The sequence below is a fragment of the Notechis scutatus genome, chromosome 2, assembly GCF_049901735.1.
Source record: "Notechis scutatus isolate UNSWTSFEM ecotype Mainland chromosome 2, rNotScu1.2, whole genome shotgun sequence".
In the NCBI taxonomy this organism is placed as follows: domain Eukaryota; kingdom Metazoa; phylum Chordata; class Lepidosauria; order Squamata; family Elapidae; genus Notechis; species Notechis scutatus.
Window position 1 is genome coordinate 58,767,668 of NC_142010.1, and position 17,276 is coordinate 58,784,943.

At 37.9% G+C, this 17,276-nt stretch overlaps 1 protein-coding gene across 3 annotated transcripts in view; it reads left to right on the plus strand.

Moving 5' to 3' along the window:
* Nucleotides 1-2,808: 2,808 nt before the first annotated feature.
* RAF1 (Raf-1 proto-oncogene, serine/threonine kinase) overlaps nt 2,809-17,276 on the plus strand; it is a 97,063-nt gene continuing 82,595 nt past the window's right edge. The window contains exon 1 of one of the 3 annotated variants that reach the window (XM_087954843.1): nt 2,809-3,304. The gene's annotated coding sequence lies outside the window, so the exon portion shown is untranslated. The remainder of the gene's footprint in view (nt 3,305-17,276) is intronic. The other 2 variants (XM_087954841.1, XM_087954847.1) reach the window with 2 other exon arrangements.

Here is a 17,276-nt window from a genome sequence, read left to right on the forward strand (position 1 = left end):
TGTTGGAAATATTCCAATATTTTCAGTGGTGGGATTCAATTTTTTTTTACTACCGGTTCTGTGGGCGTGGCTTGGTGGGCATGGGTGCGGAAGAATACTGTAAAATCTCCAGTTAGAGGTGGTATTTGCCGGTTCTCCAAACTACTCAACATTTCTGCTACCGGTTCTCCAGAACTGGTCAGAACCTGCTGAATACCACCTCTGAATATTTTCCAATATTCTCTCCAAATGTGTTGCACCATAATATGCATCAACCTGAACCAGCAATCCCATGTAAAACTAGGATAAAAAAAAAGTTTTAGTAAAAGGTGAAAGATTTAAATGATCTGCAGAGAAACCAGAGTATGATAATTAAAAAAAAGTAAAAAAGAATTTTTCATCAAAGTTAAAGGAACATATTTAAAAAAAAGTACTGACAGGAAAGATATGATAAAATATGATAGAAAGAAGAGGCAGGGTGATAAACACAACTACTCAAAGTATTTTATCTGTTTTTTAAAACAAATTATTAGAAATGGCTTCTAGAAATCAGATTTATGCTTGCTGAAGTCGTGTTATTCATCAATTCTTTTCCAAAACCTGGATTTTGTACACTTTCCAGAAAATGAAAGAATCTTCGGAACTTTGATATGTTGACAGCAGCAAGTTTACTGTATGCCCAAAAATGGAAAGACATCTAGATTCCGACCATGGACAAATGGCTACAGAGGCTGATGGAGTTGGCAGAAATGGCTAAATTGTCTGTTTTGATTAAATAAATACCTTTCTTTCCACATGGAGACTGCTTCTGAACTTTGTGCTTGAGGTGGAAAAAACTGAAACTATGATTTTGGGTTTTACCAATTAGATTGATATGTATTTATAGAAATGGCTAGTTTATATTACTATGGAAAAGTTGTGGTTTGATGTTAATGCTTTATTTTACTTTATTTTAGTGCAACAGATGGAAGTTGCACTAAAGTCAACTTTTTTTCCCTTTTCCCCAGCCCTTCCTCACTTCTCTTTCCCCCCTTTCCCCTCACTGTCTTCCTATTTTCTTTTGTATTTTGTATCTTATTTTATATAGAATGAGGCATTTACTTATCTCTTTTGGGAATAAACTCAGTTTCAAAAAGTGAGATGTATTTTTGAATAGACAAGCATGGGATTTTATTCTAATATGAATACAATTATGTAGCACAAGTTGTTACAACCATTAAACCAAATCTCATTCATCTTCAGATGACTCTCCAGAAAAAGTAATTTATTTGATATTTTTCTATCAATATCTTTGTTTCCAAAGATTAGAACCTTTCCAAGAGTAATTTCCAGTTTTGGAAGAAACGTTACCATAAATCATGGGAGCATATTACAGGGAGAACAGAATTTGAACTTGCTCCAGTTTGGCATCATATGGCAAGGTTTTGTTCATGGCCTGTGCAAGGTCAGATCTGCAGCTGTATTTGACAAGCCAAAGATGAAGAAATGAACTGAAGACTCCAATAGATAACCAATAAATCTAGTGAATTTAGGATGAAATACACAGGCACAATCTTCGTCAAACTGATGGGCAACTCTTAGTGCCTAGGAGTCAGCTTAATATTTGGCATGAGCGAGGCATCTACGGTAGTAGCTCAGGTATGCGGTCCTGGGACCTTGTTGTTTTTTCTTGCTTTTTTCCACCCCGATGAGCTTGGTGGATTTTTTCCCTTTATTGTTTTAAATGTGAAGACTATTTTAGCATTTACACTGCAGCTGCAGTGGAAGTAATTTGCACTGTGGATTAATGTAATCAGAAAAACACTAGGAGTTTAAAGAATATATAAAAGCAGAAGCTGTCCTCTCTATATAAAAGATGTTTGAGGCTGGGATAGACCACCTGGTGCCCATAGATATCTGGACTATAATTGTTACATCCCTTATCCTTGAACATGTTCACTCAAGCTATTGGACATTTCTCCAAAACACAAGATTGTGTTTCTTTCTTTCTTGCAATGCAGGACAGCTTAGATGCACAACTAGCTTTGGTTAAATCTCAGTTCTACTCTCTTATTTCCTATAACTTGAGGAGCTTAAATGGGTAATAATGAAAGCACAATCATTGCACCTACATTTCCTGCTTGGTTCTGCTATCTTTCTGAACCTTGCTTTCTTCTACTAAACCTTTGAAACTTGCCTGTTGGTCCCACCCACAGTCAGTTTGAGAGATTTAGAAGGTCTTTTGGAACCCATCATTTAGTTTCTCATTTCATTATGGCAGCACTAGGATGGGAAGATACCCAACGCTTAGGCAAAACAGCTTCAAACTCGATTGCAGAAAGTGCGACTTCAGCAACAGAGTGGTCAATGCCTGGAATGCACTACCTGACTCTGTTGGTACATCTCTAATCCTCACTCCTTTAACCTCAAACTATCCACTATTGACCTCACCCCATTCCTAAAAGGTCTGTACAGGGTGTGCATAAGCACATAATCGTGCCTACCATCCCTGTCCTATTGTCCCCATTTATTCGTACCTATTTCCTGTATTCTTACTCATGTTTATATTTATGCCTATTATCTTGTAAGTGATTGACAAATCAAAAAAATAAAAAAATAAAAAATAAACACCAATTGTTGTGCTGGAATTCTCTCCCCTGCATTAACTGGCAAATCGTCTCCAACATCTGGAGCTACTTTAGCTTTCATAATTTTCCTCCATGAAACTACCATAGTTGTTGATGTAAAATGGAGGTTTCCAATCCTTTTGTTTTGCCTAGACCTTCCCGCCAGTACCCTGCTTGAGGCTGCAATTCCTGGCACTCAAGAGCTTCGGCTCCAGTTACATTTGCTGCTGTAATGCAGCCTCTACAAGTGACTGTATTATACTGACAATCTAAAAATAAAAGAGTGAGAAAAAACATCAAGCCAAAGCAAGAAAGCAAGCAATTAAAATTGGGTGGGGATGAAGAGAACACAGGAGGAAAAATTGCAGGCTACATTGAAAAGACGTTGAGAGGCTCCAAAGAAAATGTGAAAATACCTTGGGTGGTATTTAATTGGAAGTTGTGGGTTCACTGCCTTTTTTTCAGTCTGCAGCAGCCGGGTGTTCAGTCAAAGTGTTTGTCTAATCTGTATGGGAATCTGGGGAAGACAAATTGAGCTGTCAGTCCTGGGACCTTCCTCCCACCCTCCAGTTTAGTCAAGATCAGCTGCACCTTGTTTTCAGATCTGCTGAGATTCCTGTTCTAATTTGTTAGTTCTGCAAGCAAATAGGATGCCCGTTGTGTGAAAACTTCCTGATTGACCCTTAAGTGGAGAAAAGAAGCTTTTAGGACTTCTACTGGTAAGTTTTCATGCTTTTTCCAGGTTTTTTTTTTTAAAAAAATTCATTGGACCTAAAAATGGAGGATAATTTTGTCTAGAACAGGTCAAAGCTTGATGTGAAAATTACTGATTGGTAGAACGATTAGTCATGTATTACAGGAGCTAGAAAATAACAGTGTAAACTGAGATCAGTTCCATGTGTGGTTCAGTTCATTTCTCTTATCCTTGATTTGTCCCCTTGATCAGTTTCAATTCAGTAAAATCATCTCTAGAAAGCTCAGTTGTTTCATCATTAATGCAGAATTGTTCCTATGGAGGAATCATCATTTTTTGTGCCAATTAGATTGTTGCTTGAATTTCATGCATTGCTGATGGTCCACACATAAGCTGACACATTCAGGGATGAACCTTAAATAAAAAAATTAAAGGGGTGGTGGTGGTTTGAGGGTGCCTTCTTGCCTTATAATTTCAACAGGGACTTCAACAGGGTTGACTAGGAAAGTGATTGAAATAAAAATGTCTGCTGACAGCTCTTTTTCCAAAGCTTAATTTGAACAAGTTGGATACCCTTTGATATTTATAGCAGCCATTTATTTATGAACAGGCTGCATTTCCTTCTATAATAAATGCTGTGATCATTAAGATGTGGTGGAGAAACCATGGGCTGAGGCAATGGCTTCAGTCTTAACACTCTTTTTAAATGTTTGTTTTTAAGAAAAGCCAATCTAAAGATGCTGGCAGAATACATGTTTTTTCTGGGCAAAATCCTAAAAATGTTCCAGGTAGAACAAGGTAGGGAAACTCCTTGTTGTGGAAAAATCACAGTTTGGCAGAATAAGCAGAAATCAGTGGTTTGACTCAGGGCCATGTGAGATTGGGCGGGTTGATGACAGTGGGAGGACAATAGGTGGATCCAGATATCAAAGATCTGATCTGGAAAGCAAGAGAAGAACATAGGTATAGACCATGGAATTCTTGGGGTTCAAGCTTCAAAATGATGGTGATTGTTTTTAACCAATTGCTAAATACCAGTACTAAATACTGGCACCATACCAATACTAAATACCGTACTCTCTCTGCCATCTCAAGCTACCGGTTGATAGGCTTTCTATGCTGTTTAAATTGGCCTTCTTTGGGCTTTCAAATACTGTCAGGTGACAGATTGGGTTTAATTCACACATGATAATAGGCACTTCGTATGTTTATACTTAACTGGTTTTGATTACAGAAAGCATATCTTAAGAGTCCATTGCATTGGTCATCACTGTTGACTAGCTTCAAAATTCTGAAATGGTTGATTTCTCTTTGATCATTATTATTGGAGTGATAAATAGTCAGTATTGGACTGAAATCAGTATTTTAACAGAGGAGTGGAATTAGATTCATTAGAACCTCAGTTGTATTGATAGGTGCCCAATATAAATAGGTCTAAACTGCCACTAAATATTAAGACCACTAGTGTTACAAGTGGTTGTATGTCTATGGTTACCAATAATAATTATTATATACACAAAAATGAAAAATCATAACTGCCAGTTCTTTAACTGGTGTTGGCCTTCGTATACACTGAATTTTCCCAATAACCTAGGATATTAATATAACAGATCAGCATAGCTTATGTGCAGATTTAGTCCAACTGAAAATTTTGCCAATACATTTATAAGTGCCATTCAAGACTTTTTGGTATGGCACCTAATGCATTGATATTATTGTTATAATCATAGGAAGCATACTTTAGATACTATTAGTTCACAGTTTAGGAACAATGTTACTTTCCTGTCTGTGCTTTGAGCTTCTTGAAAGCACCTGTTTACCCAGTGTGACACAGATTGCTGGACTTGGTGTCTTCACCCAATCCAACAAGATCTTGTACTGGAATTCACTACTATGGCATTACTAGGATATGGTCATTGAACTTCTGCTTAAACAACTCCAGTAAAGGAGACTCCAGCTCATTCCAGTCAATCTGTTCCATTGTTGAACAGTTTTTTCCTAGTGTCCAAGTACTTCCTTGTACTGTCTTCTGGAACAACCCTGACCAAAACTGCTCAACTTACCTGACAACCCATAGATTTTCAAAGGCAGCTGTCTGGGATACTCTGGCTGTCTCCGGTCCTAAAGTTTAGCTACTGTATCTAGGTTGGAAAGAGCCAGATGATCACTTGATGGACCAAAGAGACATTTAGTTTTTTGAGATTCTTATCTATATCCATTTCTCCTACATTTTTCTTTACAGGCTTTTTACTAACTTGGTTGTCTCCTTGGGACATGACATCTCTGGACATGATACAATTTGTCAATATTCTTCCTAAAATGCAAAACCCAGAATTGGAATCAATATTTTGGGTATATTCTTAGGATGAACAAATATTTCTCTAATATTTACTTTCATATTTTTATATTATATTTTTTTATTTCTGACATTTACTTTTTCACATTTTTGATCACATCACACAAAAACAATTATTTCCATCCATATACTGTGTAAGTGTATATATATACACACACATGCTATATCCATAGATATATTTATCATATACACATACAGTACTGTACATTACGCATATGTATCGTCACAGGGATAAGACAAGTGATAGACTGAGCAATTAATGCATGATGCATTGAGTTAATTCTCTTTAACTCTTACAGAAAAATTTACTACTTTTATTTGATGGCAGTTGGTATGACCTTGGCAAAGACTAATTTTTTTACCTAAACCATTTTCACCAGTGATCTCATTAATTTAAGCATGGGAATTCTGAATCCCAAGACAATGTTCTCCTTCAACGCATTTATAGTGTCATTATGTATCTAGGCAAAAATGTGGGTGGCCACTAGAGGCTAGTATTCAGGTTTTCCTATTCCTTTACCTCCATCTATATCAGCCACTTGGATTGTTGCAATCTAGACAGGAGATATACTTTTAGGATGGATAGACCAAGAGTAGAGTTCAAATCCCACTTGCTTCTTGCATGTTTTCTTTATGAATGCTTCCAGCAAGCTAATATTTGTCTCTGTGGTATCACTACGGTTAGTTGCATTCCATTGTTTACAGCACACATTTCAAGCATTGAAAACCTTTCACATATAGTGGCCGTTTCACACAACTTGTTAAGCCTTGAGTTGCTTCTTGACGGTTTATTAAATTAATTACAATTATCTGGATCTATACAACACGCCTCCTTACCATTATGTTGTCATTCAGGAATTCTTGCTACCACCTGGTAACTTAGTCAAACTGATGCAAGTAAGTTATTGCTAAAGGCTTCTGAGTAACTATATGTAAGCTAACATTTGAGTCAGGTAATGAGTCATTGTTTTACGCTGTTTATGAATGCAAACCCTTTAAACAAAAAAGATACTCTTGGTAGGAGCACATTGTGCCTACTGAAATAGGTGGAAAAAAAATTCAGTGTGTTCAGAAACTCACATAGTAAACTTTGAAAGGCTTCAGGAACCATTTTCCTTATTTTCTCGATGCTGTGTGAGCTGCCTAAATTGTTGATTTTTATCAATAATCAAATAATGGTGGCTTCAGTGGAGCCAGGAATCCACATCTGAAGGCTGATAATTTTTCTCACCATAGGTTATTCTTGCTATAGTCTCCACAATTTTAACAGTCACCGAGCATAAGGACATTCAGCATGCAATATTTTTCCTGACATGCAGAATTTTGTGCTAGTGGAATACCTGCCAATTTTTGCTATTATATTATCCATCTATGAAGGAACGGCCCTTTCAGAAAACAAAGCTGGCAAGCTCATGTCTGCAGTGTTCCAAAGGCCTTGGAACGCTGGATTATATCACCCTTTTAGATCTTATTGAGTAGAGCCCTTTGGTGATTGGTAAGGTCGGAGGTGGGGGTGGGAAAATCAGACCAGTATCAGTTTTACTGTAGTCATCTCATTTAAACCCCCCAGGTCTGAGGTTAACTTTCCAAAGACATTCTGGTGTTGCAGAAATACGATTATTTGCAGAAATAAGGGACTGTAGGATATGCACTGCCTTCCAAATTCTGCATTCCAAAATCTGGCTGCAAAAATTCCAAGCAAACCCCAAATTAAGGTGTGAGGAAGAGACTGAAGGTTATATAACAGGGTATGCTTTGTTTGTAAGCAAAGCCTACAAGCTGTGACTGCATTTGAGATGCTAAACCAACATTCTAGCTGAATAGTCAAAAAAGTTTTATTTGGTAGTTCCAATAGGTGCAGTTTGGATAACACGCTAAGCAAATCATTAAAAGGAAGTTCCAACAAGAGTATCTAAGCAGCAAGCTCTGATAAATTGTGGCAATAATTATGCAAATCATACAAATTAATAATGCACAGCAGCTTCTCCCAGAAAGTGTCATAGTACAATTCCAGTGTTCCTCAGCTCTTCAACCAAGATACTACAAAGATTAAACTGTTTGAAATTGTTGACCAATGCCTTTAGTGAAACACAAATGAAGGCTGCTTAGAGAAATGTGCAACATGTGGTCTTCCAGAAGTTTGGACCATAATCTATCATTTCTCATTAGTTCTAGATGATATGCAAGTTCAATACCTGGAGAGTGCTTACATTGCTCAACTCTGGGTTGGAGGATGGGAGTTCAGTCCAATAAGTTCACCCAGTGAAAGGAGGACCATAGTGTGATTTCTTCAGTTTTCTTTCTTGCAATAAAATCCATAAAGTATCTTTTAAACCTCTGAAATTAAATGCTTAATGGAATAAGTTCCCTTCTTTCTGATGCTCCAAAACTTCACCAGTTAAAGAAATATCGGTTTGCAGAGCCATTCACAAGGAGCAGATATCCATGCTTTCTTTTTACCTGATAACATTGGCTTTACTTGAATGCAACAGGGCCTAGCAATGGCCCTCTGGCAGTCATTTTAGGTGTTGTCAACTCCCGATCTAGTCAGCAGTGGTAAATTAGGAATTCTTTGGGTGTATCAGACACTTAATTTAGCTCTGGGCATGTAAGAGGGAAAAAAATACAGGTTAGTTTAGGAGTTCAAAAGGGAAAGAAATGCAACATAATTGGATCAGGTCATTATATGATAAGTTGCCCTGAAACCCACTGAGCTGCATTCTGGGTCTTGAGACACTTTCCAAATCCCAGGAGAAGAAAGAGGAGGGGCGGTGAAAATTGTACAGGAGTTGCCTGCAGTGCCTCAGTTTGGAAACAACAGGAGCCATTTTTAGTTCCAAACAGGGAGCCATAGGATTAGGTTACTGCTGCATTCAGGCAAAAGGGACGCTAACATTTTTTGCTTGAGTCAGCGTGAAATGCGAGGTTGCATTGAGAAACAGCTGTTCACCTGAGAAATGATCTCTGCTTCAAAGGTGGTGGTGGATGACTTGTAATGGTCATGCTTTGCAGCCACTATAGTACAGGTTTTGTGGAATGTGCCTGTGGTTTTCTTTTCAAACTTTCAGTTTGTGCCAGGCTGTCTGGCTGGGAATTGGAACTGAACGCTATCTCTTCTACACAGACAATCTACTTTGTACTTAATTAGTATAGCAGCCTAGCAAGAATATTATAATTAAATGTTACTATGTTCCATATTTTTCCAGGCATGGGTAATAAACTGTTCAATTATTTTTAAATGTGTTATGTATACGTGTGATTTGCAACAATGAAAAAACAACAACAGTCCAATGTGCCAAAAAAAGGAACTCGACAGAGATAAAGAAAAAAAAAAACCCCAAACAGTTGTTTTGCTAGCTGAACTAAATGTATAGTTCAGTATGGGAGTGAAGGAAAAGGGAAATAATCAATTTTTTTTAAAGATAAAAGTGTTAAAAAGGGCCAAGAGGTTTGCCACTTGGTTCAAAAAGTTTAAGCAAAATAATTGTCCATCATTTTAAAGAACTGTATGAGTTGCAGGATCCAATCTGTGTCACCACCGGAACCAGAGATTTAGTCTTTTGAGTTTTCAGACTCATGTTTGAACCGATCCTCGATCCTCGGGGAATGTCTCTCTTACTAGAATGTGAGAGAATCTGGTGAGAGAAAAGTTCCTCAAGAATGAGCTCCAACACAGGTCCGAAAGCTCGGAAGACTAAACCTCTGGTCCAGGTGACCGACTCAGACTGTATCCTGGAACATGTGCATTTGCTTTCAGTTGTATGAGTAGATGATGTAATTAGTACATGTAATTAGTATATAATTTTAAAACTGAAAGTGATGCCACAAGATTACTTTTCCCCAAAATTTTTATAAATAGCAAGGATTTCCATTCCTTTTCTTTTCTCACAAAGCAAATTTCCACAGTGTAGGGTTGGTGACTAATCAGCAATACAATAAAAGACTACAGCCAATTCTTTTGCCTTTAACAACAGACAATCCAGCCTGTGTAAATCAGAAGGCAAGATAAACATCTTCTAGCAGGGTGATAAACATTATCGTCTGCTAATGTCTCTGGATCATGGGCTATTAAAGGAACAATGACCGTTTCATAATTGGCAACCCAAGTTCAACTCTAGTTTCTGCAATGTTCCCAGCTTCATGCTGATTTAAATACCATAATTTCTGTGTTCAGACAAGACACTAAAGCGCAGCCAAACAAACTTCATTATTCCTTTGCACAATATAAGATTTTTTAAAAAATGAAAACATGTGCTGTATGAATCCAGCCAATCACAATTGTTATGTCAGAGAGGATTACCACTGTAGTCTGCTGCCTGAAGGCATCATGGATAACCACTGTAGTCTGCTGCCTGAAGGCAGCATTGTTCAAAATCTTTACAAAGTGGATTCCCTTCAACTGAATAACAACTGCATGCTTATACTGTAATAGTACAATTTTCTGATGATCTCACCTCCTGATTTATAAAGCTCTTGGAATGAATGAACTATCTTTGCATATTATTTCTAAATTCTAAAACCTGCTGCTTTTGATATGAATGAGAGGTCATGTGGCAGTTTTCTTCAGCAATGGTGTTTTAAGCTGTTACTCATTTGCTGCTTTTCAGGAGAAAGTCATCTTGTTCCTCCATTGATCCAAAAACAAAACCATCTTTTGCTACCAGGAGTTTTGAGTTTCACTTACTTTTCCCCCCCACATGGAACTGCATTGAAAAAGGAGTTAATGGAGGACAAGTTTTCTACCCCCACTCACTACTTCACCACTCTACCCAGACTATTTTCAAAGCCACTGTCTTCCTCAAAAAGAAAGATTGTATTTTTATTTTCCACTTTTTATAGCACACACAAATCAAAAGACTCTGAGTGGCAGTGGTGGTTACAACAAATTAAAACTATAAATGCAACAATAAAATAAATCACAAGTATTAAACCAACCGAAACAAGAGATCATTAATAATCACTCCTCCCCCAAGTTGGATGTCAGTAAAACTTAGCTAGAGTTGACTGCTTGGTGAAATCAAGTTTCCTCCTAAAAACCATGACTCAAGTAGCTTTGTAGATCTCTGGGGATAAGGAGTTCTAAAGCTTGCCAAAATGTGGAGAGCTATAGAAGATGATCTGTCATCTTGTTCATTTATCTCTTGTTTGGAGGGTGGGGAGGGTAGGGGGAGAGAAGAGGATTTCTTGAGATATGGACAGATTCAATTCTCTATTCCAAAGATCTTTTAAAAGCTTTTCTCAGTCAAATTGCCCCTTTTTGCCAGGATTCTGCATAGTCCTGCAGAGCACCTACCTCTTATTCTTAGGATAGCAAATGCTAAAAATAGTTCAGAATAGCATGCATATGGTCCCCACCTCTGTATAACTTTTATAGCAAAAGCAAGTAATTTTGTTATTTGCAAGGATTTTATAAGATGAATATTGTATAAGATAATGGATTATGAGACCTTTATAAAGCATTACTTTACACATGCACAAAAGCCTGTCCCACTGATTTTGTACGAGCATAACACAAAAGCTTTTGCAAAATAAAAAAACAAGCCAAAACACTGTGAATTTACTAAAACATTTATCTTGTAAAACAAAGTTGTACTGTGATCTGATCTGTGAAATGGTGGGACACAGAACCACAGATTTGGATCATCTGCATATTAAAAGAAGAATGGTGGGATTAGATATGATGACAACTCAAGTCAAAATTAGAGGACAAAACACAACTGTATGCCAGGAACACAAACCACATCACTTTGTTTACAAAAAAACATATGACAGGACTAATCTTCACTTCTTGTTTGCCTTAACATAAGGTTGGGTTAGCTACCTTCTGTTTGGGGAGGACAGGAATGGATGACATTGTCTTCAGCATGCCACTAACATGCTGGGAAGCCAGCCTCCACCAGAGTTTTCTAGTTCTGCATCAAAAGCAGTGCTTTTCCCACTCTGGTCTATCTGCTGCACTATGTTCTATGTTTTCTTTGTGTGTTTTGGTAGACAAGTGGCAGAACACTTTGACAGAACACTCTGGAAAATATAGATTTGCAGTTGCTTGCTTGCAGTATCAAAGACTAGAAAGTCTCATCAATCAGTCCTGAACCAAATAAAGACTGATTGCTCTCTTGAGGCAGTGATCAGTGAATGTAAACTCACAAAATTTACCCATGCAAGGTGAAAGGTGAAGAACTAAAGGAAAAAAATACAATTATGTTTGGTAAGGTTGAGAGAAAAATATTATAATGTTGCTAATTACATTATAAATGGAACAGTTCAACAATTTTGAGCACATTACTCAAAATACATTCTTCTGTCTACCCCCCCATTTCCCCTTATTTTCCCCTATCCAAGAATAGCTTCAACATATGTAAAATCGATCATGCTTCACCCTTTGGTATGAAGTTAAGTGACCTGTTACTGGTGTGAGTAGAATGTGTTGGGAGAGGTGGCCATCTCTTTGTCCTCCCCATTATCCCTTTTGTTTCTTGAGTACTCTTCGTCTCCCTTGTCTTCCTGTTTTGATGTCATCTTTTCTCCAGGCTTCCAGATAAGCGGTACTATTTCACCATTTGGTGACGAAGAAGGAATGTGTTTGTTGTTTGATAGTTTTCCTGTGATTGTCACTTTCAATCACATCTCTTCCCTCTTGAAATAAGAAAGGTGGATGGCCACAGTTAGTTGGCTTCAGTGCTTAAGCTCTGCAGGAATTAATTGCAAACTACAGCAGAATCTGCCTCCTCCTCTCTCTGGGAATACTTCTACTCTAGTGTCTTCTCATATACATTTCCCATTCTTTTAACCTGGGGAAAGCCCAAATGAGGTGTGGGAAGAAGGCAGGCAAGGAACCCTTTCCTATTCCTGATGGATCATTCAGACTGGTAGAGGTTTCCTCCAATATCTAGTAACATTCTACAGAGGGAAGGCAGCAAAGACAGTGGACCAAACAACCCCCCCCCTTGACTATAATAAGGGGCAATCTTACTAATTGGGATAAGCCTGTTCCACAGTGACTTCAGATAGACTTAACAGGGATTGGACAGAAATTGACAATGGGGGCAATTTTATGTTAGCATTATTTTATGTCAGCTCAAGGAGGGTGAATAGCACTTCAACTTTGGAAAATCCCCAACTGCCTACATTTTGAAAGAAAAAAGTACAGAGGTGTAAGTTACTTTTAGATACTCTCAGCATTTGATTCTCTTCACCATGGGTCAATGGCTCTACTTGATTACGACTCATGGAATCCCCAGTTCATGGTAAAAACCTAGAGACTATGGCTTCTATTTCTTTTTCAATTGGGCTCTAAAGCAGGGGTCTCCAACCCTGGCAACTTTTAACCTGGAGGACTTTTAACCTGGAGGACTTCAAATCCCAGAATTCCCCAGCCAGCTGGCTGGGGAATTCTGGGAGTTGAAGTCCTCCAGACTTAAAAGTTGCCAAGATTGGAGACCTCTGCTCTAAAGGACCTATCCATTCCAAAGAGCCAACAAGGACCTGACCATCTTTAAAAAGGCTGTGGAGGAGAGTGGCTGTTCTATTAGCACAAATATTTATTAAAAGTAATTATGCCACTTCTCATCATAAAATGTCCTGAATGAGTTTATGAAATTGTTATAAAATAAAACTAAAATGTGATAGAACAAAAGGATCCATTAAAGTATCAAGAGGAGTTAACATCAAATGTCAGTGTGTGTTAGAAATGTCCCAACTTTCTGTATTGGGGCTTGGTGTGCTGCAGAAGAGAGATTGCCTTAATGGACAAGATCATCATGCTGAAGGCTTACCTTCCTATTATTGGTAAGTTGCAATTGGCAGGCTACAGAACAGTTGTCAGTCAAATGAAAAGGCTGACGCAAAAGCAGGCCAAACTATAGATGGTATCAACCTTCTTTTCTATAAGAGCTGGCATTCCAAGGATGTCATAACACAACTGTGTTACATTATTCACTTGATCTAACTGTTTGCACAAGCCCATGGTTGTCTTACTGGAACCAGATTTTGAGTATCACTCTGTCCCTCATGCACTGCAACATAATTTATTGAGGCATTTGAAATACAATCTCCAATACTTCAATATTAATTCTATTAACATTGGCAGCTGGTTTGATATGGGGTCTGGCCTATAGCTTAAGCAAGCCTATTATTTACTCGGCCTTGTTCTTTTTTTGGTGAGTCCAGTCTAAAAATTCATTTTTATAAAAAATAATTTTCATTTGTATAAAAGCAAAACAGCCATGACAGAATGCAAGTCAAGCCAAAAGTACAATGAAAGTTGTACTTAGTGAAGTTTGATTTTTCCCCCCTTTTCTTTGCTGATCCAGGAGGGCAAGATAAAATATAATCAGGAGAACAAACCTTTTCAGAAAGCCTTTGGGCAGTCTTATAAAGTCTTAAAAATAGCATTAGGCAAAATATTCCTTTATATCTATTGTGTTCTTTCACATTTTCGATGCATATAAATTTGCTCAAACTGATTTATTGAAACTGATTGGTATATTTTATGAAGACAGTGGAAATACAGTAGATTCTCTGTAGAAACTTCTAAGATGCTGTGACTGGAAGGCAGCCATTAGAAGAAAATGTGCTCTAAAAGCAACATTCCTCAATCAGCCACCAGATATTCTGGATTACAAATCTCATTATTCCCAGCCAAATTATTTGTCAGTTTATGCTACAGTACAGATCCCAAGCCTTAATCAATGCTTTATACTAGTGTTTCTTAAATTGTGGTCCTAGGATTCCTGAGAGTTCCCTCAAGATCCTTTCAGAGGTCTGTAAAATCAAATTATTTGCATCCTATGTTTAAAAATAATACCGTAATTAAAATCCCATCAAAGAATCATGACAATTATTTTAATATGGTAAATATTGTTACATATAACCCATACAAGCACAAGATCTTTTGAGACACTGCATAATTTTTAAAAGTGGGAAGGTGGCCTGAGACAAAAAAAAAATTAAGAAACACTGCTACATGCCATATATTCACACCATGACTTTCCTCAAACAAGCCTAAGGTAGCATTGAGGATGCTCCCTTTTTCATTTTAATTTGACAACATTCCTTTCTCAGGCAGGTTTGATTCTGAAAAACCTGATTCACCAGGGGGTTTATTTGCTTTTATACCTTTGCTTGTTGGATTAAAGATGTCCTTTATTCAATAAACAGTGTTAATTGCACCTGAATGAAATTTGTAAGCTTTGTTATAATCACTAGAATTTGTATTATTTAACACAATTAAAACATACTCTTGGCCATGCTGGGCATTGCTGCTGGGCATTATAGTTAAGTTAGAAGGCTCCCTGCTTTAAGCAATGCATAGAATAAAATTAAAAAATCCCTGCAAGCAAGAAAAATTAAATTAAAACAAAATCTGCAAGAAGCTCAAGTGTTTTTTGAACAGAGTTGTTCACTTTTTCATTTTGAAATAAAAGTTTACACATTGGTAGATCCTTACACATCTACCCATTCACAACAAAATTAATAGAGCCTCCTCTCTGCAACTTTGTCTATCAATAATGAAAGGTTTCCTCCTGTCTCTGTCTCTCATCCCCTGGCAACATTCTTTGAGATGATAAATTGCTGTGACAAAAACAAACATTAAGGGAAGTGATGTCCTCATCTTCGGAACCAGCTGATCCTCTGTCAGCATTTGTGGTTTTCATCTTTTACAGAGCTTTAAACAAACAGTATGGGTCATGAGTCTATTATTTCAGTAAAAATATAAGGGCATGCACCAAGGGTAGTGTCCTAACTTTCCATGCTGTTAAGCGTCAATTAGTAATAATGTTGACCTTGACATGTTCAGATCTCTAGATCTCTAGAGAAATATATTGCCAAAAAATACCCCAAGTACCTCAGTAGTTAAAAAAAAACACCTGGGTGGTTGCAAACTGTCCAATCATTTTGTATGGTTGGTATGTAGGACATGCAGATACCAAGAAGAAGTAGGGATCTACAGTGTTTGGAAAGTAGTTTGAAAATGTGCTTCAGAATGGTGAAGGGATAGAAACCGAGCACCTATCATTATCTCTTTAAAGCAGGAGTGTCAAACTGAAAGCCCGCTGTCCGGATCCAGTCCCCAGAGTGCTTAGATCTGGCCTGCAGGGCTGCCCTGGAAACAGTGAAGGACCAGTTCGTGGTGCCTCTGTCAGCAAACCTGGTACTTGGGAGGGCCACGTGCACCCCTCCCGAGCTCCATTTTCAGTTGCGACGACTTCCTGCAGCCCTCTGCCAACAAAAACAGAGCTTGAGAGGGCTGCACATTACCCCAATGAGCTCTGTTTTGGGGTGTGAGGGCCTCCTGCAGGCCTCTGCCAGTAAAAGCAGAGCTCAGAGCACTTGGGTCACCACAGGCCCCCCAACATGAGTGATGTTGAGCTGGCCATGCCCACCCAGCGAAGTCAAACACATCCCTAATGCATCCCTCAGTGAAATCAAGTTTGACACCTCTGCTTTAAAGCAACCATCTATTTTCCTGGGACTATGCAACTAGTTGAGGTGAAATAGGTGATGTAAAATTAAATAAATTAGTCCATGCCTTCACTCTGTCTTTGCTCTATAAGGCCTCCTCCGACTACTATCCTTGTTTTCTTCTGAATTATTCCAGGCCCTCACTCATACTCAAAGCTTCCCCATTCCTTCAGAAGCCATTCCTTAAAGAACAGTTCAAGTGCTAAGTCCTCCTATAAGTGCTCTGCTGATTGCACAAAAATCAGCCCCCTCCTCTCAATTACTGTTGGAGATCATGTCTACTTTCCACTAAATTTCTTAGTTGCACACAACCACCAACAAGCTGGATACAAGGTTTATTCCACCATTTCCTGTGATAGCACAGTTGTACTTTCTGGCTACCTTGAAGATACACTGGTTTTCCATCATTTTTTCCTGTCTTGAGAATAGTCTCCCCCACTCCTTACTTATCTCAGTCTGTCATGTCTTTCTAGCTAAATAAATAAGGAGACAAGTTTTAAGATAGAGATAGGAAGTTTGCTTCCCATTATTCAAGATACTGCTTATAAGTGCTATGTGCTTAGAACTTGAAGCATTGTTAGAGACCCTACACACACACTTTACGGTCTGTTTCTATTACTCCCCTCTGGGACGAGGTTTTGAAGTATTTCAAGTAGGACTCCCAGATTCTGTAACAGCTTTGTTCCCAATGCCATCCATCTGGTAAACTCATAAGATTAGTTTTTCTCACCATGTACATGTATAAATCCAAACTAGACTGTGATGTTTCTCTGTGTCATATAATATATGTGGATATGTGGGTATGTGCATATTTTTTGTCATGTTTATATAGTGTATATTGGAGATGGTGACCCTTTGAGAGCTACATGCAATGAAATTTCATTTTAATGTATGCAGATTAGTGTACATTTAAAGTGAGAATAAAGTTATTCTATTCTTATTCTATTCTAGAGTGCATTCTGGACTCTTGGTAAAGCACAGGTTATCTTTGGTATTTGATTAATTGGAATGCCTATCTGGGCACTGAATATCCCAGAGAAGTGTCAGAAGTTATACATGCATCTCTCCTCACCTTCTTTGCCATTTCCATTTTACAATATCTTCGTAATCACAACCCATCTGAGTCATCACACAAAAAAGTTTCTTCAGAAACCAGTAATTCTCATATTGGGGAGGA